Genomic DNA, 25,065 nt, shown 5'->3' on the forward strand with positions numbered 1-25,065 from the left:
CTAGCCCATAGAGGACCACCGATCTAACAAGTGTTCGTACAGCGGCGCACTCAATTGGATCTCAGCGCCCTACGATGTACAAAGTAGACACTAGTTTCTGCTTGAATGCGTCTCCGTATCTCCTTGCTGGTGTTACCAGCGGTCCTAAGTACCCGAACTCGTCTATCACCTCAAGCTCATCGCCGTCATGATCAGGGATGGGAGGCTAACATTGTTTTCCTGGAGCTTCTTCCCTTCATATACTTTGTTTTTGACGCATTGAACAGCAGTCCTATACACTTAGCTTCCGCTTCTATTCTGGTGTAGGTTTCCACCACCGTCGCAAAGTTTCGTGCTATGATGTCGAAATCATTTAAGCTGAACCCGCTTCGTGAAAATCGTACCACTCGTGTCGGTGCCCGCTCTTCATATAACACCTTCGAGAGCGATCTTAAAAAGCAAACAGGATAGTCCATCACCTTCTCTCAATCCTCGACATGACTCGAAGGGACTCGAGACTATCCCAGAAACACGCACGTAACACATCCAGGTCTGTTCCAGTTTCGCTTCTGTTTGTGGCATCGCCATTCAGATGTTTATCGACGTGCTGCTTCCACCTGTCGACCACCTGGCTATCGTTCGTGATGAGATTATCATCACGTCTCAGGATCGTAGTCATGTCGTTCCTTGCTCGTCTGTACTTGACCAGGATCTCTCCCGTCCTTACCCTCAGGTAAATTACCCAGGTCCGGCTTTTCACTGTCACCGCAGCCTCGCTTTCCCCATCATACCAGTCGTTTCTGCCACTCTGTTCCTAGTGTCGTCGTCGCGGATTTCCTGATGACAGTATGGATCATGATCCAGACATCCTCGTGAGAAGCTGCGCCGAACTCCTTTACCTTGGGAAGTGCCGCTTCAAGCTCGGTAGCTTGCGGGTTCCGTAGCTGTTTGATATTGAGCCGTGGGGATCGGCTCTGTCGTGACTGATAGACAGTCGACAGTTTTGAGCGCATACAAACCGCCACTAAGTAGTGATCTGAGTCAACGTCCGCACCTCGGTAGATGCGTATGCTGGTGATGAGTACATGGTCAATTTGGTTTGTTGTTCGTTGGTCCGGTTTTTTCCAAGTGACTTGGTGAATATCCTTGCAGGGGAAGAATGTACTTTGGGCTACCAATCCTTGGGAAGCTGCAAAGTGCAAAGCATCTGTGGCCGTTATTGTTTGTCTCGGTGTGCAGACTTTCGTGTTCGATCATCGGTTTATTCGGGTGTTCCCTTCTGATTTGAGTGCTCGTATCCCCGATGCCCCGCTGCGAGCAGCTGTCGTAGACGTCCTCCAGCTATGCGTAGAAGGCTTCCTTTTCAACATCGGTGTAGTAATAAGAACGATTCCCCAAATAAAATTGATATTCGAACACTTTCTTTCGTATTGAAGAGTTATTTCCCTAACACGAACATCAGAAAGGAAGAGCAAATGGTTGCGAATATAATTTCTCTGGTATAAATACGACATCGATTGAGCTCTTGAATTCATTCTCTGCTAGCGTGTTGAGCAGTATAGTCGTTATATTTTTTGCGCCGCTTTGTACGTTCTATATAACAAGTTTCTTTTCGCGTTGGATTTCCCGTCGAGTACCTTGGAGTATCTTCTGGATCTCGCCAAGGGTACTTCCATGGCTGGCAACAAGCCGCTCTTTCCTGTTACATTAGACGATATAACCGACAGTGACTGCGCGGAGCAGTCGACCGATGGTTTTCACCAAGTGAAGAAAAAGAAGACAATGGACAGCCAAAATTCATCTGCTGCAACAACATCCACCGGTTCGAAACACAAACGCAAGCAGGCCGTGCCCCCCGGTTCGGCGGACCCAGAATCGAATCGGCTGCTGCAAAATAACAAGTTTGCACTGCTGCCGGTAGAAAATGGTAACAACGAGCCCATCGCTAAAAAAGAGCGAGTCCCCCCGCTATTTACCCCCCTCCGGGACATGCTAAAGCTACAAGCGGAGCTTGCCAACTTATCGTTGGAGCCTCTCTACAAAAAATGTAGCAAAGGCACCAAAATCCTGTGCTCCAACATGGAGGAGTACAACAAAGTGAGCGATCTACTAGCCACGCACCAGGTGCCCTACTACACGCACGACAACCCAGCAACGAAGCCACTGAAAGTGGTACTACGAGGTTTGCCAGCTTTGGCTGCATCGACAGTGAAAGCCGAGCTTGAGCAGGTTGGCTTTAAAGTGGAAGCGGTTTTCCCGATGAATCGTCGATCCCAAACCGTCAAGGACGGCCCCTACCGAGACGAGCTGTTCTTAGTACACTTCACTAAGAGAAGCACGACTCTTGGTGCACTGCGTAACACCAAACATCTGTTCCACACCATCATCCAGTGGGAACCGTATCGTCCTCAACACCGTGACGTAACCCAGTGTACCATCTGTTTGTGGTTCGGCCATGGTACACGAAACTGCAAAATGATTCCGCGTTGTGACAAGTGCGTTGGGGTGCATCGCTCTTCGACCTGCCTTCAACCTGATGACTCCGAGCCGAAATGCGCGAACTGTGACCAAAACCATCGTGCCACCAGCCGGAGCTGCCCGAAGCGTGCGGAATTTATTCGCATTCGCAAGGCAGCGTCAACAGCCAATCAGAACGGACGTCATCGAAAGCCTCCCCCGGCTCATACACCAGATCAGTTTCCACCGATCCGGACCAGACATGTGGTCCCCGTGTTGGAGCCGCTTCCGCTCCCGAATAGCAGTCAACCGAATCGTAGCACGCCTGCTGCGAAATTTTCTGCGCAGCCCCGTCTCGCCGCCGCTGCTGCTCTCTCAAACCAAGGACCCACCCCGACTCCCGGATTGTCATACGCTGGCGCTACTTCTGGGACGTTTGCTGGTTCTACTGAAGACGACCCTCCACTATCAACAGAGGAACTAGTCAAAATCATCTTCGCTGCATTCGAAATCCAGCGTAAATATAAAACCCGCAGCCAGCAGCTTGCTGCAATCGTCGCCCTAATCTCCAACAATGGACCATAAGCCCTTCGTTATTGCGAATTGAAATGCTTGTTCTCTAAGGAACAAACACGTTGAGCTTCTTGATTTCCTTGGCGAGAAGGAGGTCGATATTGCCGTCATTACGGAGACTCATCTGAAGCCGGAAGTTAACATCTTCCTTCCGGGCTTCCAGCTGGTACGACTAGACAGGATCAATGCCGGGGGCGGAGGAGTTGCCATCGCTGTGAGGAACAACATCAAGCGTCGCCTGCTGCCGAGTTTCAGCTTAAGACTATCGAAGCCATCGGGGTTGAAGTCGAAACCTCGCTCGGCCCAATCATCATCATCGCAGCGTACTGTCCCAAGCAAACCACCCCCCGAGACGGTACCGCTGCGAAATTACGAAACGATCTGGCCAAGCTGACTCGGCGGCGGGCGAAGTACATCATTGCTGGAGACCTGAACGCTCGGCACGAGGTGTGGGGCAACCGAAGACAAAACAGGAATGGCATCATCCTGGCGGAAGACCTTGAGACCGGGCACTACAACATCTTGGCACCGGAGTGCCCTTCCAGAATCTCCCGGTCCGGGGTTCACTCTGTCCTGGACATATTCCTGTCCAACATGGCAATCTTCGAGGTTCCAGTGGTGTTCGAGGAGCTTTCGTCGGATCACTATCCGGTGGTGCTGACCTTAGGTGCCACTACTGAGACGGTGGCCAATCAACCCAGGCGAGATTACCATCGCGCTGACTGGGTCCGGTTTCAGCGTATCGTCGACGAGAACACCAACACCGACCACCCGTTGAACACTCCAGCGGAGATCGACCAGGCGTTGGACACACTCCAGCGTGCGATTGTCGTCGCACGTGACTCGGCGGTCCCAGTACAGCAAACTCAGGTGAGTACCGCCCTCCATATTGACAGCACCACTAAACACATCATAAGGTTGCGCAACATTTATCGGCGCCAGTACCAACGAACTGGTGACCGATCCAAGAAGACCATGAGCAACCGACTGACCAAGGTTATCCAGGAACGCATTCAAGATCTGCGGAACCACGAGTTTGGCCAAAAGCTCCGCCAGATTCCACCAAACTCAAAACCTTTTTGGTCCTTAACCAAAATTTTGAAAAAGAGACCAAAACCCATTCCTCCGCTTGTTCCGTCCGGGGAAGGTGAACTACTCATAACACCTGTTGAAAAGGCGAACGCGCTGGGGCAGCAGTTCGTGTCGTCACACAATTTGGGGCGAAACATCGTCAGCCCTTTCGAGCTGGCTGTTTCTGAGGGAGTTACTATGGTCGACAATTCGAGCAGTTTGGTCCCAGAGGAAGTACGAGTGACGGCGGATGAGCTCATCGGTCTAGCGAGGAGATCTAGGAATATGAAGGCCCCCGGCTTTGATAACACATTTAACATCGAGCTCAAGCACCTGAGTCACGGCTCATTTGCTTTTGTAGCACGTGTTTTCAACCGGTGCTGGGAGCTTGGCTACTTCCCTTCAATGTGGAAGTTAGCTAAAGTCATCCCAGTACTAAAGTCGGGGAAAGATCCTTCTATTCATAAGAGCTATCGTCCAATCAGCCTACTCTCTGCCCTCTCCAAGCTGTTTGAAAAGTCGATCCAGAGCCGCCTGCTTTCATTCACCGATGAGAATGGTGTCCTCCCTGAGGAAAAGTTTGGTTTCCGCAAGGGCAGGTCCACCATCCATCAGCTCAATCGAGTTACGAACATCATTCAGCGGAACAAGTCGGTGTCCAAGACGACAGCAATGGCGCTCTTGGACATTGAAAAGGCTTTTGACAATGTGTGGCATGATGGCCTGGTGTACAAGCTGCATCGACACAATTTTCCGTTATACTTGATCAAAATCATCAAAAGCTATCTCTCGGACAGAGCCTTTCGGGTTTCCTTGCACAATGTGTGCTCAGAGCAACTAAACATCGATGCAGGAGTGCCCCAAGGTAGTATCTTGGGACCACTCCTGTATAACATTTACACCTCGGACATCCCACCTCTCCCGGGAGGTGGAGTGTTGTCACAATTTGCGGATGATACCGCGATCATGTACAAAGGTCGCATCATCCGCGCTTTGACACGCAAACTGCAAGGAGGCCTGAATGCTCTGAATGAGTACTATACCAGCTGGAAAATTGTGATCAATGTGGCCAAGACCCAGGTCATTTTGTTCCCACATTCGAGATCGTCCAGGCTTGTTCCTGCTGACGATTGCAGGATACGGTTCGGTGGCTCCCTTATAGAGTGATCCAACGTGGTGGTCTATCTTGGTCTGTCTCTGGACAGTCATCTAATTTTTCGGGCTCATATCGATAAGACAGTGACCAAATGCTGCATCCTCATCAGGGCATTGTAGCCCTTGATTTGCAGGAATTCGAAATTGTGTCTGAAGAATAAGATGGCTGTCTACAGACAGATCATTTACCCCACGTTGGAATACGCCGTACCAGTTTGGAAGGACTGTGCCCGGACACACAGGCTGAGGCTCCAGCGCGTCCAAAACAAAATCTTAAAAATGATCTTAAACCTTCCCCCCTGGACAAGAACAAGCGAGGTACACGAGCTCGCGAACCTGGAAACCTTGGCAGTGCAATTCGACCGGTACTTCACGAAATATGGAGGGAGGTGCTCCATCTCCGAACACGCCATTATCCGCGAACTTTAGGTTAAGATTGTAAATAGTAGAATAAGTAGGTTAAGTAGGTAGAATATTTTTAAATAATTAAATCCTGATGTTCAAACATCAAAAACAATTAATACTATAATTAAAATATGTAAAATGAGCAACAAAAACAAAAATTAAGAAAAATCTAAGTTGAAATGCATTGAAGCAAAACACTTGCATTGTAAAATTATTGTAAATTACCAATTAACAAATCAGAAATACATTGAACATTTAGTCAAAAAAAAAAAAAAAAAGCTCTTGAATTCATTCCGTTTTCGAACGTTGGCAAGGACAGTTAGTGGCAACAAGGAGCCCCATCAGCAGCAATACGAGCTAGTGGCAACAAGGAGCCCTTCCAGCGATACGAATGGGTGGCATCTAGAAGTCCCCCGACAATATGGAGCATCCACAAATCGTCACGCTCGTCGATTGCATCAAGGAGCGATCGATGGAATCAAAAAGAAGGAGAAAAACATTACCCCATGCACGTGGGCTAATAACGGCCTGTCAGCAGCTACAAAATATATAACAATATCATCAAAGGATAAACAAATCACCGAAATTCATGCGGACAGTACACATTGATAATGAAGTAATTGTAGAACCGGCCTTCAATATTCAATAGACACATCCTGTCGCTGATCGCCTGCCACTTGATCCCACGACTTTGCATTCTGCCCAACACAACGAACCCGGTACCCCGCTCATTCATTGTGCCGTCGCTCTGGTAGCACTGGGCCCTGCGGCCTTACTTCCTCCGTACATTTTCTCCTTTTCGGCAAAGTTATCTACATCGCTACGGTACCGAAGTGACGGAGTTCCAGCAAATCCAGTAGGATCCTGTCGAGAACAGGTTTTTGGGCTAAGACACTCATAGCGGCGTCGACCCGTCCGATTCCTTGCAGCTAGACTATGCATATTAGAACTCACATTCAACACGCGAGAAGCGTGTTGAGCCCTGTGAGGATCACTATGACACCCACATTGAACCCTGTGACAATCACTACGTCACGCGGAAAAGCTAAGGTTAGCGGTAGACATTTTGTGGACTGTGTCGAACCGTGGGGTGTACAGGTGTGACAATGCAGGATGAGAGGGTGGATTCCATTTACACGGTAAAGACACCTATAAAAGTCTGAAAAGGCCAAAACAAAAAATTGAGCGCATTTCTAAAGATCAAAAAATAAATGATTTCAAATTGAGTTTAGAATCGCCAGAACGCTAATCAAGGCCAAAAAATGTCATTACGTAGGTCGTACAAAATGATTATTAAATTATTCTGACATTTACTTTCAACACAATTGAACTAATATTACCCCCAAATCTTGGACAGCTGCTAGAAATTATGTTTTAAGTTAGGGATCAATAATTACTGTGTCGAAATTGAATATTGCTTTTAAAAGTACTGTATGGTTGTTCTTCGTTGCATAAAGCACTGCCTAATTGGCCAGCATACTAAACAATAGCCCCTTGTAACGAAAATAGAGACAAAAAACTCTCTGCCGTTTTCCGCTGCTGTCAACCTTTAGTGCGTAAAAATGCATCACTAATTATGACAAACGATGAGTGAGAAACGTCGCTCTACCTGTCCCATGGTGTTTACCAACAGACGATCCCCCCTCGGTTTCTCATTCTTACAATAAATTTATTGTGTCACTCCACCGGAAACAATCACTTACACGTTTTGATATATTTTGACAAGCAAAATTATTCGCTCTCTCGCGCTCGCTAAAGTTAGAAGTACCAGCAGCAGATGAAGGAAGGCACTCGGCCACCAGACGGAGCTATTGCGACGGGAAAGTTGAATTTATTTCCGGCGTTATTTATAGATTTTCATATTTCGTATGCCCTCGCTAAGAAGTTGTCATTTTTGCATCATCTTCATCCGCACTATAACATTAGTGTGAAGAACAACGTCGCTCCCCTGTGCGCATATGGCGAAGAAGAAGTTTATCGGTTCTAAAGTCTGGCTCGTAATTCTGTCTTGAAATTCTGTGCCCCTACCGGGTTTGTTCGGCTAGAAGTAATTATCCTAATGAATCGAGAATGAAAAGGCAAAGGTTACCACTTGCCTGAAATAATGCTGATTGAAAACGCTGCTGTCACTGCTGTCTGGCTCAGGGTAGGGGGCGGAGGGGTGAGGATTGTTTGCCAACAATCGTCAGCGGAGGGATGAAAACATGCCGCTTTTCAATAACATATCAGCGAAGAACGGAATCCTTTCTAGTTTATTAATCCCATACATAACATACATTCTGCTGGAAAAGATAAACACGCACTCCAACACACACTGAGGACGACATGCTAAGAGATGGGTTCGAGGATTGAAATTCAAGCGACTAAACACAAATACATCGCAAAACAAATAAAAAGCGTTGATAAATTATTCATCCTAAGAAATTTTCTTTACGTTGCTCGTACGTTGCTTTCAGAAGCATTTCCCATTCTCGGAGCCACCCACTGAACTCACCCCAACTCACACACACACACAGACAACCACAGCCCACAAGGTATAGAGCATCTGCGTCCCGTTTCAGACTGATGAAGTTGCATACCTCATACGGGTGGGGTGCGGTCGCTTTTATTTAATCATTTTTTGTTCTCATTTTCCCATTATCATCCCCCGTCACACCTCCCCCCTTGTTTGGCCAGTTGATCGCATCACAGACGGCCGAGAGCGCTTCGTTGTGGTCGTTTTCGTCTTCGCCGTCTTCGTCGTCCTTTCGACACAAAGCATCTTTCCAACGTCATCATCAGCGGGCTGCTATCCTTGCAGAATAGACAACCCGGTAAAACGCATGGCGTTTTTCTTGGCAGTGGTTGCTACGATAGATTGCAAGGAGGTGACGAGGGACGACAGCACCTTCTCCCAGTACCGTTCTGTGGACTAACTATGGTTGCCGTTTTCGTATTGTCGAATTACTTCATTGGACGGTATGATGAAGATGTGTCAGCTGGAAACGTCAACATGTCAAAGAGTTGTTTGAGAGATGACAAAAATGTGTGTTAGAAATGTAAAATAGATGACCCAGAATATCATAGAGATGTCTAAGTGATGTCAAGAAGGTAAGAGATGTTGAATAGGTAAAAAATGTCCAAAAAGTCAATTAAATGTCAAAAAGTCAAAAAATATTGAATATTCATCATTTCATAATAGCCAAAAATGACACAAATGCCATCCTAGTACAATTAAGTTCAAATGATATGTTTTTCCCACATTAAATCAAACAACTCTCAAAGGTTTTAATAAGTTACTTTTCTGGGTGTGCAATATAATTGTCGAATTCCCGAGATAATCCACCTCCCAAAATAATGTTTACTCTCGTTGTAAAATGAAACGAAACATTTTCCGGAAGCGTAAGACAGCCGTAATTCTTTGAAGCCCTATTCGCTCGTTTCCTCGTTGCAGAAAAATAAAAGAAACAACATAGCCGAAGCGATTGCAAGTCTCCCTCGGTTTCAAACCGGTCTAAACTCAACTGCCTTTGGAACAGCTCTCGCAGTCACAGCCAGAAGCGATTTATAATCATTATATAAATGAACCTCTAACAAGAAAAGGAATAACTCCCGTGCGTATAATTATAGATTATAAATTGAAGAGAAAGATTTGTGCAAATATAATTTCAGCAGAAGAATAATAAAGCAAACAGACAAACCATCGCTCACGAATCTGTCGTTGGTGTTAGCGTCCTTGCTGCTCCTGTGTCTGACGATGTTCAACGGAGTAGGCTTTGCCTAAGCGTTTACTGAACAAGGTTGCCATAGTGACAAAATTTTAAATGTAAAATTCCGTAAAAATTTAAATCACTTCTCGGTTCTTGCTGCAAACCAAACCAGAATGATTTCGAAAAGCGACAGTGTGTGGCGATGAATTGAGAGTGGTTCAGCAGTGCAGGATATTCCCGATGCTAGCCACTGTCGTGTGTTTGCCGGAGTTTAGACACCGTGAAAGGGGGGGGCCCTCAGAGCTTGGGAAATTTAATATTCAAATTATAAATTATCTAATCGTCATGACATGGTCGTACTGTTGCGATTATGTACTGCTGCCTAGAGAAAAGTCAACCGCACGAGAAGGAACGGAGAGGGCTTGTGATATTTATGTGAATAGCAGGAAGAACGGAATCAAGATAGAGTTTCTAAATCGCATCAAGGTGCATCGTAAGCGTGAGGAGACGAGAGATGATCTTTTGCAATTTTCCGCCTCTCTTCGACCGCTCCGCTGGGTTGTACAGAGCACATGTAGCAACATACGGTGACGCACAGTGAGGGGCTTTCTGAGCAAAAATTGGACAAAACTTAAGAAGAGAAAAAGAGGTTTGAAAAACATTAAACAGTTGAAATAAAATTACAAAACGTGTTTTTATCATGGTCATCCAATTAGGAGAAAATAAGTTCAGTAAAATAAAAAAATATAAATCATAATTAAATCAATAACAATTTGCCCGACTTTCGGGCACTGTGCGACGGTAAGCTAGAACCGCGATGACGAAGTCCGATGACGATCATTCTCCGCAGAGATAAGTGCTTCATCATAGTATGCGTTGATCAAGTGTGTGCAACGCGACCAGGACGGGCAGGCGGCTCGATACGGTTGTCACGCTCCAGCTCACTTGTGCTTTCTTTTCGCAGCCCCAGGAGGGGATGTTGCTCTCCCATATTGGCGTTTAATTCTCTCGCTCTGACTCTCGCGCGCCCTCTCTCTTTCTCTCGTCGCACCTTGCAGCTTCAGTCGGGCATTGTATTCCGTGGGAAAATGATAATCTTCTCTCACCTACCGATGTTATATTTTTCGCTCACGCGCGGATTTTGTTTAAGTGTGTGGCGGGTTTTTCCTCGTGCCAGAGCAGGCAGCCGTCTGCCGTTCCTTCTTTCGCTCATTTGCCTCTAGTGGCAGGGCTGCCCGACTTGCACACAATGTCATTGTTTGTACATTATCAATGCCCCATTGTGTGTGCGTTCGCTGACAGCGCGCCCATCGTACGACGCGCGCTTTGGGTGGTATGGGAGTGTGTTGGGTGGGATAAGACATCATCGGAGGGAGATTGAGATTTCCGTGATGCTGTTGGGTGCTTACTCGCGAACGGATGATTTTTCATTCTTTCGTAGTCGTTTTGTGATGTTCGACGCTGACGCTCGTGTGGTTTGAACCAGTGGGATGCTGTTTCGGTGTGCCGTTGCATGTCGACAGAATAGACGAGGTTTTGTCTAGTTACCGTTCGGTTGCTCGCTCTGGAGTGCTTGCTGGTGATAATTTGCAAATCACAAAGAAAATTAACTGACCAGTGACAAACAGTAATAAAGCTAATAGTGGAGTGAAAATAGTTATAAAAAACTAATCTAAAAACCGAAGAGTGACGGTATAAAAGTGAGTGTAAAGAACACAACAAAGGAATAAATTAGAAGAAACAAATTAATTTCCATCAAAGCCAATCCGGGCAGTGAAAAGCGGCAGTTTTCGGTGATTCAGGAAGACACAAACAGCTTCGAAAGGAAGCGCTTCTGATTAAAGAGCAAAGATCAAAAGGTGTCTGTCTGGCTGTGTATTGCCGGGCGGGCAGTTGTGGGTGTTGTTTTCCGTTGTTTTTCCGCTCACTCTCTGTGTGGTGTTCCTCGAGCGAGGGGGAAGAAACAAATGAATTGTTATGATAATTGGTTTTGAGCCGTAGCGGCGTGTGCGGCGGCGGCAGAATTCAGACAGACGACGGCAACTCTAGTACGTGAAAAACGACGATAAACAGAAGGAAAAGCGGTATCCTCTGCTCTGGGCGCGAGCCGGAATCGACACGGGCGCATCCATCGACGTAGGCCCCAACAAGTGGTGGGTGCGTTACTTCTTTTCGCTTTTATTTTGAATTATTTTTATTGTTCGCCGTTGTTTGTGTGTTTCTTTTTCCCATCGATTTCGACCTGCCAGTTTGAGGTTGTTTGGGCAGTGATTTAAGCGGCTTCTGCTGTCACGTGTGGTGTGCTCCGGACATAAATCACAAGTAAGTCACTAAAAATGTCTCGTAAAATTTGTAGTCGGTTGTAGGATTTGTTTTTTTTTATTGCTGGCCGTGAAGTCGGTTATCAGCTGCTGGTTGGTGCAAAATTTATGCGCCTAATCACAACAAAGCACCGACACGGATGAGGAAACATTTCGGATTCGAACAATGTGTTGTTCCGTTTGATTGTGGCTGACCTCGACGGGTCACGCGGCAGCTAGAACGCGGTATGGTTAGAATTTTGTTTTGTGCATTGTTCCCGGCATCGGCGATAGACACTGATAATGCCTTCGGTTCGGGAATGTGAAGGTTAGGTTATTTTTGCAGCTTCCAGCCGATTTGATTAGTCGAGTGCGGATGGTGAATATGCACTGCACTACAAAGCATTTGATTCACAACTGGGTAAACTATTGCAAATGGAGTACTTTTTCGTAGTATCATTTGTTTTTTTCTCTTGGTAGTTTGTTAGAATTGAGATTGCGGAAAAAGCGGAAACTTTTTTCCAGAGTCATGTAATGTTAACTCTTGTAGGTATTTAAATTAAAAAATAAAATAGATTAAAGTACTAAGTAAATGAGATGTTTCAAAAGCTCGGTACAACATTTCTATCGAATCCAATACAGAGGTTTCTGTTAGAAAAAAATTCATTCTGTACTTTCGTACAGCACACCTATATAACAGATTACATAAGATTTCCGAAACATGATTTCCTGCTATTTTGTGTTTCCTCTACTTTCTTTGTTTTATTTTGGATTCAATTGAGTCCAACATAACAAACATATTTGTATTCGTAAAATTTAAAAGTTAAATGCTTCAAAGAGTTCAACATTAGTGTATTATTGCATTTCTTATGGATTATAATTCGTTGTAATTTATTAGTTAAACCTGCTCGGAGTTTCAAATACCGTTATTATAATTTCACTTTCAATTCTAGCGCAAAACGAGAGAATATTTCATCTTCAATCATCTGTTTGACTTGTCCTTAAAAGGACAGTTGTTGTTCAATATAAAATATAATGTTGATCGCAACTCCGTGCTACCCCGACAGTGGAGATTAAAACATTCTGACACCTTAGTGGAAGGCTGTTTTCACACTGAAAATTAGACGGCCAACAGATTAGATTGCTAGGATCCAGAAGCTCTATTGCCAAAACAAGTCACAGCTGGTGGCAGTGGCCGTCTATGTTCCTCCATCTGCTAATATCGAATTTGAAACTGGTACCGTGAGCTGTCCTATTTCCTTCCTTATCCAGTGCACTTCGTATCAAAATGTGAAAAAAATATCATATATAAGAAAATTGTTATATAAAAAATATGTTTGAAGATGATCTTCTGTATACAGAAAAAACACTCTGTTTGAAATTTAAACATATTTTTCTCACATTTTAATACGAAATGCACGGGATAATGGCCCGACCGGAAGTAGGGCGCCTCACGGTACAACTCAAAATTTTAAAGTTCTGAGTTTATATTGAGTTTATGATGCTGAATACTGCAAAGTTTGATTTCACAAAAATCTGTTTCAAAATGTCAAAGAATCCAAATTTATAGTGTACCTTTATAGTTTAAATTCAAAATATCCAAAAAAAAAGATGAATAAAATAGGTTTTATTTCGTACAACTTGCTTCTGATATGCACATAATACAGCCAAATAGGTTCAGTGAGAATAGTAAGTCTTGAACTTTAAAGCTTTCTGCGGAAACCAAAAATTTATATCGTCTTGGAGGAATGATATTTTGGTATTATATTTTGCTATTTTACCAACTTTATCAACCTTATCAAAATGAGGTATTGTGACATGGAGTTTCCAATATCTGGTTATGATATTATGATGCTATTTTTTTCTGCTCGGGCTCGCAGCTACTGCCACCACCGCTACAAGTGTTGCTACTAGCTGCACACAAGTTGGGACCGTCCTTCCCACTATCACCTAATAAAATGATTGGTTTGAGCAAAAGCATTCTATTATGTAGCCAAAAAAACGCATTCCCGGTTAACTAGATTTAATATTCTGTTGACCGTGCTAGGGAAAGCAAGCATTCAGCGATCAATCAAAGGCCACAATCTGCGTTTCAGCAAGACTAGCAAAACTGAACTTCCTAAGAGACGTAGTTCTACGTCAAAAAAATAAGCCATTGAAACTGTTAATCCCAGCTGGTTTCTGTTACTATCCTGCACTTCAAAGCCAAATTTGAAAATCATCGTTGGACTAATTTTCGAGCACCGCCTTTATAAAGTTTTAGGTTGGATTTTTTATACAATATAAAAAAATCTTGAAGTACTCTTATAAACTGAACGTAAATTATAGTAGGTGTTATTTTGTTGGCCAATTCTAGAGAAACAATTCAATTTTTTCCACTAAGCTTAAAGACAAGAAGCTTTTTTAAACGAACACGCACAAATTAGGTTTAGTTTACAAATGTCAGATAGGACCTTTTGAAGTGTTTCTCGAGAATCATGTCCAGTGATTTTATCTGTTTTGGTATCTTAGGGAATTTTCTCTGTCAAGTAACTTCGGGTAGAACGTCAAATTTTCAACCTGAACCAAAAAAACATCATTTGACACCTTAATTCACACAAATTCAAAAACAAGACCAATAGAAACTTTATATCTTAAAAAAATGGCTTAATCCGAGCATAATCAAATGATACAAAAAATATACCTTAAAAACTGTCCAACTGTCGTCGGGGAAATAAATTTATCGTAAACATAGCTTATGACTTTCCAAAATATTTTCACGCATATATTTGAAAAAAAAAAATGTATACACATAGAAATAGGTTTTCATAACACAGTGACGTGTCGATTTAAACGAGGTTCGTTTTTTCACGTTTCTGAGATATATATTATAAGAAAATATTATAAGAATATGAGTTAATTCACCTAGCGGTGCCACTTAGCGGCGCAAAATCGTCAGCAAGTTTTCAGGCAATTACTTCTTTTAACCCTGGAAAAATAATCTTATTCTGGGGTTGAATGGATCCATGAATTTAAAATCATTCAAAATGCTAGTTTTTTTTTAAGAATGTAATAATGAGGAATCATTACGGTGTTAACACATTGATACATGACAAATACCAGAATTCAGTTTTTTGAAAATCGAGAACGGATTCGCACTATTTGAAAAAGAAGAGGGCTATGTCACTAAAAACGAGGAGTAAAATTGACGCAGACTATCTGTGTAGAGTTTAGGAAGAGTTCTTCAACTGCCTGGTGAATCATGACTCAAATGCCGATCAAATTTACGATTGTGACAATTCTAGATTGTTTTTCACAATGACTCCCAAAGAGAATATCTCCTTTGGGAGACAAAATCGCCTTGGGGATTGAAATTAATAAAAATCTAGTTACTGCATGCCATACTTGAACGTATTTGAAACCAGAATTGCCAGTTTTCAGTTTGAACTGGATTCTTCCAGTTTTTTTTAAATAATCCAGTCAAACAGTTTGATCCAAAAATCTTCCAGTTTTTTTTATATATTTGCCAGTTTTATCCAAATTTTCCTTCACTCAAGCTCTGATAGGTTTTTAGAACGTAAATATTGTAGATTTATAAATCATTTTAACAATTTTTGACAGAATTTTTAGTATTCTGTCTTGTAACACGAAATAGACTCAAATTAAGGCCTGCATGGAATGGTTGAGAGATAAGAGAGACAAGTGGGATCAGCTTAATATAGAAACTGACAAATAGACTTTAGAAGATCATCATGAATCAATCACAAATATATTCCAAAGATAGGATAATACCTAAAAAACAATATCGCACGCTTAGCCTGGTGGCTACTAGCGGGCTCGATCAACTAGATTAGTTGATAGAATTCGTTATCGATATTGCTATTGGCACATTTTGCATGTGTAGGATAAGTACAACGATACACCGTGCCCCAGTGTTGAGTCGAAAAATTTCCAGCTGGAAAAGATCCTCGACTCGATCGGGAATCGAACCCGATATCACAACCGTGTGGGAGAGCTAGCCGACCGACATCGCTAACCACGGGGATAATACCTATGTTATATATAAAATAAAAACAATCGATCTTGAAAAAGTTATATACATTTTAGAAAAAAACACTTTATTTTCCTAATTTTGAGATAAATTGATTGCGTAACATTTCACCCGTTTAAATAGACTGTGGATTCTATCACAATTACAAAGTTTTGCAAGCGAATATGTGTGGTTCATAACAGTCATCTTAACGATGATGTTGAAACTCCTTTGACCACATTGGCATTGTTTATGTTCCCGGAACCCGAACGACTAATAATTGTTTTCGAACTGAAGGAAGAACGAATTAGCCAAACACAATTTTTTTTACAGTCAATATATCCATGTTGTCAGAAAAACAAATTAGCGTCACCTGAAATAACTTGATATCTTGTGGCAACCTGGAACGTTACGGTCTTCAGCAAATTTGTTCAGAAGGTCAAGGGCTTCTGGTTGATGAACAGTTTAGTGCAAAACTTTGTCGCTAAGTGCATTAGTGTTTGCGGCAAAAAAAATGGACTTTTTCCGATGGTGGTAAAAAATAACTAAGACAGATGACTGAGTTCTATAAATTTTCCATGGAAAATATTGTGTTAGCTAACTTGCAAAAAAATTCTACGCCCTTGTGAGCGGCCTTCCGGTGGACGAAAACATGCGTTTATATAGCGATTCCTCCTCAGTTTTCGCAAAATTGTATGAGTATATTTTACGCTTCACGTTTGCCCAGAAATCCTCGATAGGACGCAATATGGGGATGTTGGGTGGGTACGCCAACTTGGGTACCTTAGGTAACGTGGGTCTTCGGCCTTGATGAACGACGCAACGGTCGTCGGCTATCCGAAACCAGGCTTTCTTTCGATGCTCTGATTGTTTTCCAATAGAGCCAAGATGTTGTAGATGCCGGAATGGACGTATCCGGGGTTCACGAACTGTCGCATGATGTCCGTTTTCGAGGGTGCCGTTCTTTGAACGCGCACACTTCTGATCGGAGTAGATTCACTGTTTTCGCCATCACGGTTAGAGTTCGACCGATAGAGCTGTCATTTTTTTTTTGCACATTCATGGGTTACTATGATTGATGTTGCATCGGTAGTTTCGTGAATTTGAACGCAATTCTTCACATTTTGGTCTTAACTTATGCAGTGGTTCTTACTTTCGAGAAAGCTGTGGTCTTCTGAATGGTGGAAAGTTAAGTACGGGATCCCACCACTATGTGGTGCTAGTGCTCATATTTTGATCCTGATTTACCTATACTGCGGTTCCATCCATCTAGAAAACTGTAGTTTTCAGCAAAGTTTTCCTCATGAGCTTCTAAAGAAGTGATCGCAGCAGATAAGTAATGTTCAAAATTTTCAAATCTGCATGCACGCAAGCGCCGTGTTGCGGTTGAATTTAAAAACAAATTGTGTGCCAAATACAATCTCTCGACCCTCTGAACAACTTTGCTGAAGACGACTACTTTCTGAATGGTCGGATTCACGAGGTGAATAAGGTTCTAAACACTCAAAATTACATGCGCACTACCGTCACGTTGCGGCTAACTTTCGAACAGACTGTGCACCAAGTAAAAGGCTTCACAAGCTTCTAAACTACATTACTGAAGAGCACAACTCTATAAATCATTTTTTAAATGAGCTGTGCCCATATTAGATGATGATGAACTTTTCGGGGAGCTGCAATATTCAAACTTGGTGTTGCAATACTCAGTGAAGCGATTCCAAACTCATGGCAGGTAGTGTATAAATTACTATCGTAGAATACGTGAAAGGAAATGAAATAAAAAAGTCTCTTAATCAATAGTTCTTTAAATATATTCTTGAGTTGTTGTATGTTGCATCAAACTTCGATTGGTTATGTTGAGTGGTGGAACTAATAAACAGTTGAAAATATGCATGTGGAACTTAAAATATCGTTTAAGTCGATTATACAAAATAAACCTGCATAAAAGAATATGTTTCACGCGAAAATATTTTTTGAACGTGATATAATCGAAACGTCACTGTAATTCTTCAAGACACAACCACTGAATCTTTTGTCGTTAACACCTTCAAGGTCCAGTCACACACACGGCGTAATGACCTTCTCCATACAAAATATTTTCTATTAGAATGAACATCGCCATTACGCCTTTCATTTTGCATGGAGCAGGTGTCATTACGCCATGTGTGTAACTGGGCCATAAGTAGATACAAATAATGAATTACAATTAATCATGATGAGAGTTTGTGTAATTTTTGAAGGTACACATCGATTTTCCTCTGAAAAGAATAATTGAGTTCAGTTTTAATTCAATGGTCAAACAGTTTTTGGTCAGGTTCAGGTTCGTTTCAGTTTCAGCTCAGTTTTAGTTCAGTTTTTGTTCATGTTCAGCTTGTTCTTAATGCATCTTCAGTTTAGTTTCTGTTCAGTTTTAGTTAAACTTAGTTATCAGCCAGTAATCAATTAAGTTTTAGTTAAGTTCCAATGCTGTTTCAGAAAAATTTCAGTTCAGTCAGTTGAGTTTCAGTTTAGTTTCAGTTTGGTTTCAGTTTGATTCTAGCTCAGTTACCGTTCAGTTTCAGTTCAGTTTCAGTTCAGTTTCAGTTCAGTTTCAGTTCAGTTTCAGTTCAGTTTCAGTTCAGATTGTGTTCAGTTTCGGTTTAACTTCAGTTCAGTTTCATGTTTGACTAATTCATTTTCAGTTTGGTAAAGTTTGAAATGCAAACGATTACAATGAATTTAAATTTAGCTCTGCTTGGTCTTCATGATAATGCTTCATTTCATATAGCAGCAAATCTAAACGCTTTACTACACTTTCGAAATAATGAACTCGAAGAAAGACGTTTTTTTCAATTGCAGTTCAGTTTCAGTTTAGTTTCAGTTCAGGTTTAGTTTAGTTTCAGTTTAATTTCAGTTTAGTTCAAGTAAAGTTTCAATTCAGTTTTTGTTTATTTTCAGTTCGTTTTTAATTCAAGTTTTAGTTTAGTTTCAGGTCGGTTTTTCTCAGTTCAGTTTCATTTAAGTTTTAGTCCAGTTTCAGTTAAGTTTCAGCTCAGTTTCAATTCAGTTTCAGTGCAGTTTCAGTTAAGTCTCAGTTCAGTTTCAGTTTAGTTTTAGTTCAGTTTCAATTCAGTTTCAGTTCGGTTCAGTCCCGTTTCAGTTCAGTTTTAGGTCAGTTTCAGTTTAGTTTTAGCTTAGTTTCAATTCAGTTTCAGTTAAGTCTCAGCTCAGCTTCAGTTTAGTTTTAGCTCAGTTACAGTTTAGTTTCAGTACCGTTTTAGTTCGGTTCCAGTTCAGTTTCAGTTCAGTTTGAGTTCAGTTTCAGTTCAGTTTCAGTTCAGTTTCAGTTCAGTTTCAGTTCAGTTTCAGTTCAGTTTCAGTTCAGTTTCAGTTCAGTTTCAGTTAAGTTTCAGTTCAGTTTCAGTTCAGTTTCAAATCAGTTTCATTTCAGTTTTAGTTCAGTTTAGTTTCGGATCAGTTTCAGTTTAATTTAAGCTCAGTTTCAGTTTATTTTAGTTAAGTTTTAGTTAAATTTAAATTCAGTTTCAGGTCTGTTTGAGTTAAGTTTCAGTGCAGTAAAGACTAATCTATTATCAGTTTGAAATTCAAACGATTACAATGAATTTTAATTGATCTCTACTTGAAAATCGTGGTCGAAGCAGCAAAACTCACAACACTTTCGAAACAATCAACTGGGAAAAAGACAGGTTTACTCATCAAAAATTTCTACATGCGTGCATATCGCAAAAGGTTTCTTGTCATGTCAAGAGAAAAAACCCGTTGCACCGATTGTGTCTAACTAAAGCAACGCCAGTTTAGCATAGTACCACCGGTAACACTGATAACAAAACTGAAGCAAAATTCCTAATCTCCACCCTTTGACCCTCATTAAAAGGCTTTTAGAAATTATGGTCCACCACGCTAGCGGGATACGAGGCAAGGTAGTATCCAAATTTTTAGCATAAATTACCCGAAATCGTTCCGAAGCCCGCTGCTGGAGTTGATGGCGCTTGGACTTATAAACCGGCAAAGGGAAGTGCGACCATTTTTTCTTCTTCTGTTGCTTGCAGCGTTGGACGTTAAAAATGCTGCACGAGGAAGACAGTGAAATAATCGTAAAATGTTTTGTGACTATCTTGGTGATAGTTTTTTTTCTTCAAAAAAAAAAAAAAAAGATTTTTCAGCGCAGCACTTGCTGGAAGTTTAATCACATCGTCGCAGATTTTGCTCTTTTTCCTGTTCGCAAACATTTGTGGCTGGCATTATAAAAAAAATAAAAACAGTACAGCAATTAAAAGTTTTTCGCTTTTGACAATTCGAGCATTAAAAAGCATTAGCAGCTTCGAGGTAATATAATGCAGATGTACGGCGGAAAAATGCTTGCTAGATTGCTTTGATGGTATTGTGAAGCTAAGGTGCATGCGGTTTCAACTGTGATGCACTTCTTGCAGCGATGTGGTTCGATGTGGTGATGACATACTAATGAGCCCCCTAATGGGTTTCGCATTGGAGTGTTGAGTCCGAGCAACGAAACGATAAAACATAAGAAACAATTAAAACAATTGATGAATCTGCATGCTGATATTCGCCATTCCACTTATGTTTATCTCGTTTCGACTTCTCCAAACTGGCAGTCTGACGGCGAAGGAAGAAACAGGGCTCGGTACTTAACAGGCACCTGCTCTGCCAGCATTGTCGATCGTTTTCTTACTTACATTTTTATAAGCCTTTTCATGTGATTCCATTTCATTCCCGCTTCGGATTCTGTTCCATCTGATGGGCATTATCATAATATGTTCAACTTTTCATCTTCATCATGGAACAGGCAAACAACAACGGTAACGACGGAACGAGAGAAAAAAACCAACACAGCTAACAAGCGAAAGAAAAGATCATTTGCCCCATCTTTTGTTGCTTTGTTTTATGACCTCGGTCAATGGGCGCCTTGTACCCGGCGGATGGTTTGGTTGCCCAGCGCAACGAGATAAAACTCAACCGGAGCGGCTCTCGATAATTCCAACGATGAAAAAAAAATCGAATAAAAATAACGCAGAGCAAAACGAAGCGGAGAGGTGTTCCCTACAAGAATTCCAGGGAAGCAGCAAGGGTGGAGTGGAAGTAATTATTCGCATTTTTGCATCCTTTTGTCAACCCGATGCTGCGCCCTGGGGGGAAGCCGGAGAAAGAGAGTGAGCACGAGTGATCTGTAAAATGGATTGATTTTATGTGCGTCCAGCAGACGAAGGTGGCTGACTAATCACGGTTGCTGAGTTTGTTATTTGCTAATGAGGTTGGATTATTCCGTGCGTTTTTTTCCTCTTCATTCGAAACTGTGAACATATAAGGTGCTTGTAGGATAACGCGTGAGTGTGAAATGGTCAAAATCAGTAGGCTTTGGAAGTGATAGTCTAATTCAAAAATCGTAATATGCCGGGCGCACGGATCTGGTCCGTGATAACGACACATGGTAAAATGATTAAAATGGCATTTTTAGTATTAAAAATAACATCCGGCGGGGTCATCTGTCAAACTCTGCGAAACTTTCTGCATTTGAATACTTCCAATCTCTTATAATGCCGGTCATCACTCTTTTCGCGAACAAACATTACCACCATCTTCGTTTTACAAATTCCAAGAAGACCCTAAACCTAATTTCGCCCGATAATAAAACAGCTCATTTTAGCTGGTTTTTATTTAGTCACTGTAGCCACAAACCTTCTTTTTTTGCATTGCTTAAAGCTAAGACGATCACTTGCCCCGTCCAGAAGCACCCTACTTACTATACACAACCCATGGATCCGGGAAGGGGCACGGAAGGCAATACAGTTTAAAACAAAGAATTTAATTATGTTGACATTCATCGCCATCGCAGTAGTCGGCGTCGTCGTCGCCGTCCCTATGGTTTTGTATTTTATTATTCATCTGTCTCACTCATTGCCTCTACTGGGCTAGAGCCGGAAAGCCGGACCGGGGCTGATTTTTCATCAAAGTAACCATCATCAAACGATTCGTTCGCTCCGTCTGAACGCACTTTGTTTTGTTAATATAGACTTCTGTTATCTTTTTTACGGTCGTCCGAACTCCCATTTCGCTTTTTGTCTCCGTTTTTTTCCCTACATCAGCATCATCATCTCTTGCTTGACCATCGTTACCGGCATGGCTTTTGCCGACATTAATTGTCAGCTTGCTTCTCCAAGCATAAACCGTACATGCGAGGAAGGGTACATTTGGTAGTCAGCTCGAGAATAAGCAGCCAAAGCGAATAAATGCAAGAACAAAAGAACGTATCAAAAACGCGATGAGATTAAAACTGAATTTATGGTAAAGATTCGACGAACGTGGAATCTGGATATTATAATAAAAAGTGTTTATTGTTCGGGGTCCTGATTCGTAAATTAAAACCGAAATGGCAGATGCCTATCGCAACTGTTGAAATGAGTTTTTGGTTGCAATTTGAGCAACATACGAGCGCTACAAAATCAATGAATCTCCGATTTCGATATGAAACAAGAAAAAAAAGCAATTAGGAGTGGAAAGCCTCTCTGTTGCATTCCCATCGCGCTTAAAAAATTGATGAAGTTAAATTACAGTCACTCAAAAACGAATCAAATAGAAAGCCTATCTTCGCCGGCAAAAAGTAGAATTGCAGGAAATGCTTACCCCTTGCCACGGGATTTTTTCCACCCGACGCGCCCCTTTCTGCTGCTCAGCGAGAAAATAATAAAAATCGATAAAATCCACCCACCAGAGTTGTATACTGAAAAAGCCAACCGGTAAACGAACAACAACTATACAACTCAGCAAGTCGCGACTGACGGGCCAACTGAGACCCCTTTTTTCAGTGCCTTCTACGATGATGACGATGGGCTCTTTACTACCGAGGTCGACCGTCGCGCACCTCCTCGGCCGGTAGAACGAGCCAAATGAAAATTGTATGAGATAGGCATAGCCAAAAAAAAGCAGATAATCGTAAATTGTTAGGGCAAATGGAAATGGATTACGAAAAAAACATGTGTTTGCCCAGCTCGAGTGTATGAGTGTTTACAAGTTAGCGCATCCCGAGCAAGCAAGGACGACAGCACAATCATCCGACTGGTACACGAACCAAAAAAAAATTGAGCCGAAATAGGGATGAGATGCGGTGGTTTGGCGAAAGGGCGAACGTCAGGAAACAAAATAACATATATTTCTGCCAAAAGCCATAAGAGTAGTTTTCCCCCGCCAAGGCGCACCCACCCACCGAAAGAGGCTAGCCAGCGGCTGAGAATAGAAGTGGACGCTCTGGACGGGGTAATACAACCGGAAAATGATTGCTGTTGACGCGGATGGCGAATGGAATCCATAATACTACACACACTCTCACTCTCTTACACACAAAGTGTGATGAAAAATGGAATGACAGACCGATAGGAAATATGCCTGCTGCAAATTCTACCGTGCGGGATCCAAATATTCTTTTTTTTTCATTATTTAATATATTGAAGGCAGATGGGCAGCGTATGATTGAATGCGATAAGAATTGCCTTTCGTCTGATCACTGGCGGACTGCATGTTTCGAAAGACCTAATTAACAATTCGAAAATCACCGCTCGGGGGCGACACGTGTCATGTCTTACAGATCGAAAAAAGGTGCGCTATGACCCGCTGACCGGGCACATTCATTTGTTATGTTACCAATAATAATAAGACTGCGTCAGCCTGCTGCGCCAGGGAAAATAATTGACAGCCGTGAGCCGACACGGAATTCTGGTCTCACACCTGACCAATGTGAGTTTGGTTATTTTTCTGTTGATGTTTGACTGTGCAACTTCTGTTCTATTGAGTCGCGCTATAGTTAATTATTTGTAAAATTTGCAGCAAATATTAAAAATTTGTTGAAATTGGTTACTTTTTAAAACTTTTTTAAAATAACTTGGTTCATGTTGATTTTTTTCTGAAACAATATTCATAGTTTATTTTATGAACCGAATCCGAGAATTCTCTAAAATCCTATGAGATCGGAATGGAATTGACACGAATGGAACTGAAGCCTTTGAAGAATTATTTTCATGTTTGCGGTTTTCAGCTACAACCATTAGCAGCTGATCTTTTTCTTGATCTGTTCAAGGACCAAATTAATTATAATCTCCTGCTACTGATCGTTGATAACTTCCAAGCTATCCCATTTTGGTTTAGTATCACGATTAAAAAACTGTTATCAAACATCAGTATATCGAAAAATTGTAGTGATTTTCTAACATATTCCATGGTTATTTTTTTTTTTTAATTTCTCAACTGTCGTTTCCACTGCTTTTTTCCAACATTTGTACCATCTTCCTCTTCGGATTGTTGACGTTAACATCGAAAAACGCCAGGCTAATATTGAGCTGTGACAGATACCATAAGTGCTTTTCGAATATTTGCGACGTTGATTTCCTCAGCTCCCGGTCAGGGTAATTTTTCAAGTTATGCATAAATTGCAGATCTTTAAACGGCGTATTTGTGGCAATTGGAGCTTTACACCACCCTTTTATGTAAACCATAACCACAAAAAGTACGAATCTTAGGAGTTGATTGTAGTCCACCATAAACAGCACTCGGAACAGGGACAATTTTAGACCGTGGATAGTTTTAGCCATCCATCTGCCTTGGTATAGTGCACTAAGACGATGAAATACTACTGGATCGCTATCTATAACGCACATTAATGAAGCTCGAGGAGCTCTGGGTAGTCCTCGCGTGCGAATGGTTGCAGTTACATTTTTTGCAAAGAAAACCAGCGTAACTATCTTTGTCTAATCTGTCTTATTCACTTCGAAAAGATTTGTTTAGAGAGTAGTCTGGAGAAGTCATTGTTGCTTGAAATTCGTTTTGTATGCCGCCTTCAGGACCAATTCCTAGACGTGATGTCTACACGGAACATCCATCTGAGCAATCTTTTCAGGTTAAATGCCTCCTCCTCCTCTTACCTCCAGTATTCACACTAGTTGTATCGAAGCATTAGTCACCGATTTCGTCGAGAAAATTCATCTTACCAAGCTTAGAAAAACTATTTCTGTTACCGTTTTCTTTGTTCCAGAGCCGATAAACGTTGCACTGATAATTTGCTCAAGAGAATCCGTTCCCGTAACCACAACGGCTAGCTTTTCGGTCGGTCTTCCTTCGAGTAAACATCACCTGCTTGCAGTCAAAGTGGACCACCAGAGGTTTGTTTCTTTGGAAGTTCTCCTGAATATTACTGACAATTTTTCGACGCACCTAGAGCATTGAATAATAATGTAAAGCATAATATTATAAATCATTGATTAGATTACATACTGCGTTGCGCTTTCTGTGAATAGTTCATTTACTTAAATTCAACTTTTTTGGGTCAAGACCACAAGTAACCGGCTGCTAATACTCCAACTGCTTCTCGATTCGACACCCGAGCTCGATCCAAGTTTTCGACAACAGCATTCGTCAGCGGATT

The 25,065-nt window shown here is 42.0% G+C and overlaps 1 protein-coding gene across 4 annotated transcripts in view; it reads left to right on the forward strand.

Moving 5' to 3' along the window:
* The first annotated feature begins 10,746 nt into the window (after positions 1-10,746).
* LOC129726745 (uncharacterized) overlaps positions 10,747-25,065 on the forward strand; it is a 100,902-nt gene continuing 86,583 nt past the window's right edge. Inside the window, exons 1-2 of one of the 4 annotated variants that reach the window (XM_055683793.1) lie at positions 10,747-11,486; positions 11,579-11,651. The gene's annotated coding sequence lies outside the window, so the exon portion shown is untranslated. Of the gene's footprint in view, positions 11,652-25,065 lie in introns of all 4 variants that reach the window. The other 3 variants (XM_055683791.1, XM_055683792.1, XM_055683794.1) reach the window with 3 other exon arrangements.

This window comes from Wyeomyia smithii, chromosome 3 (genome assembly GCF_029784165.1).
Source record: "Wyeomyia smithii strain HCP4-BCI-WySm-NY-G18 chromosome 3, ASM2978416v1, whole genome shotgun sequence".
Classification (NCBI taxonomy): Eukaryota; Metazoa; Arthropoda; class Insecta; order Diptera; family Culicidae; genus Wyeomyia; species Wyeomyia smithii.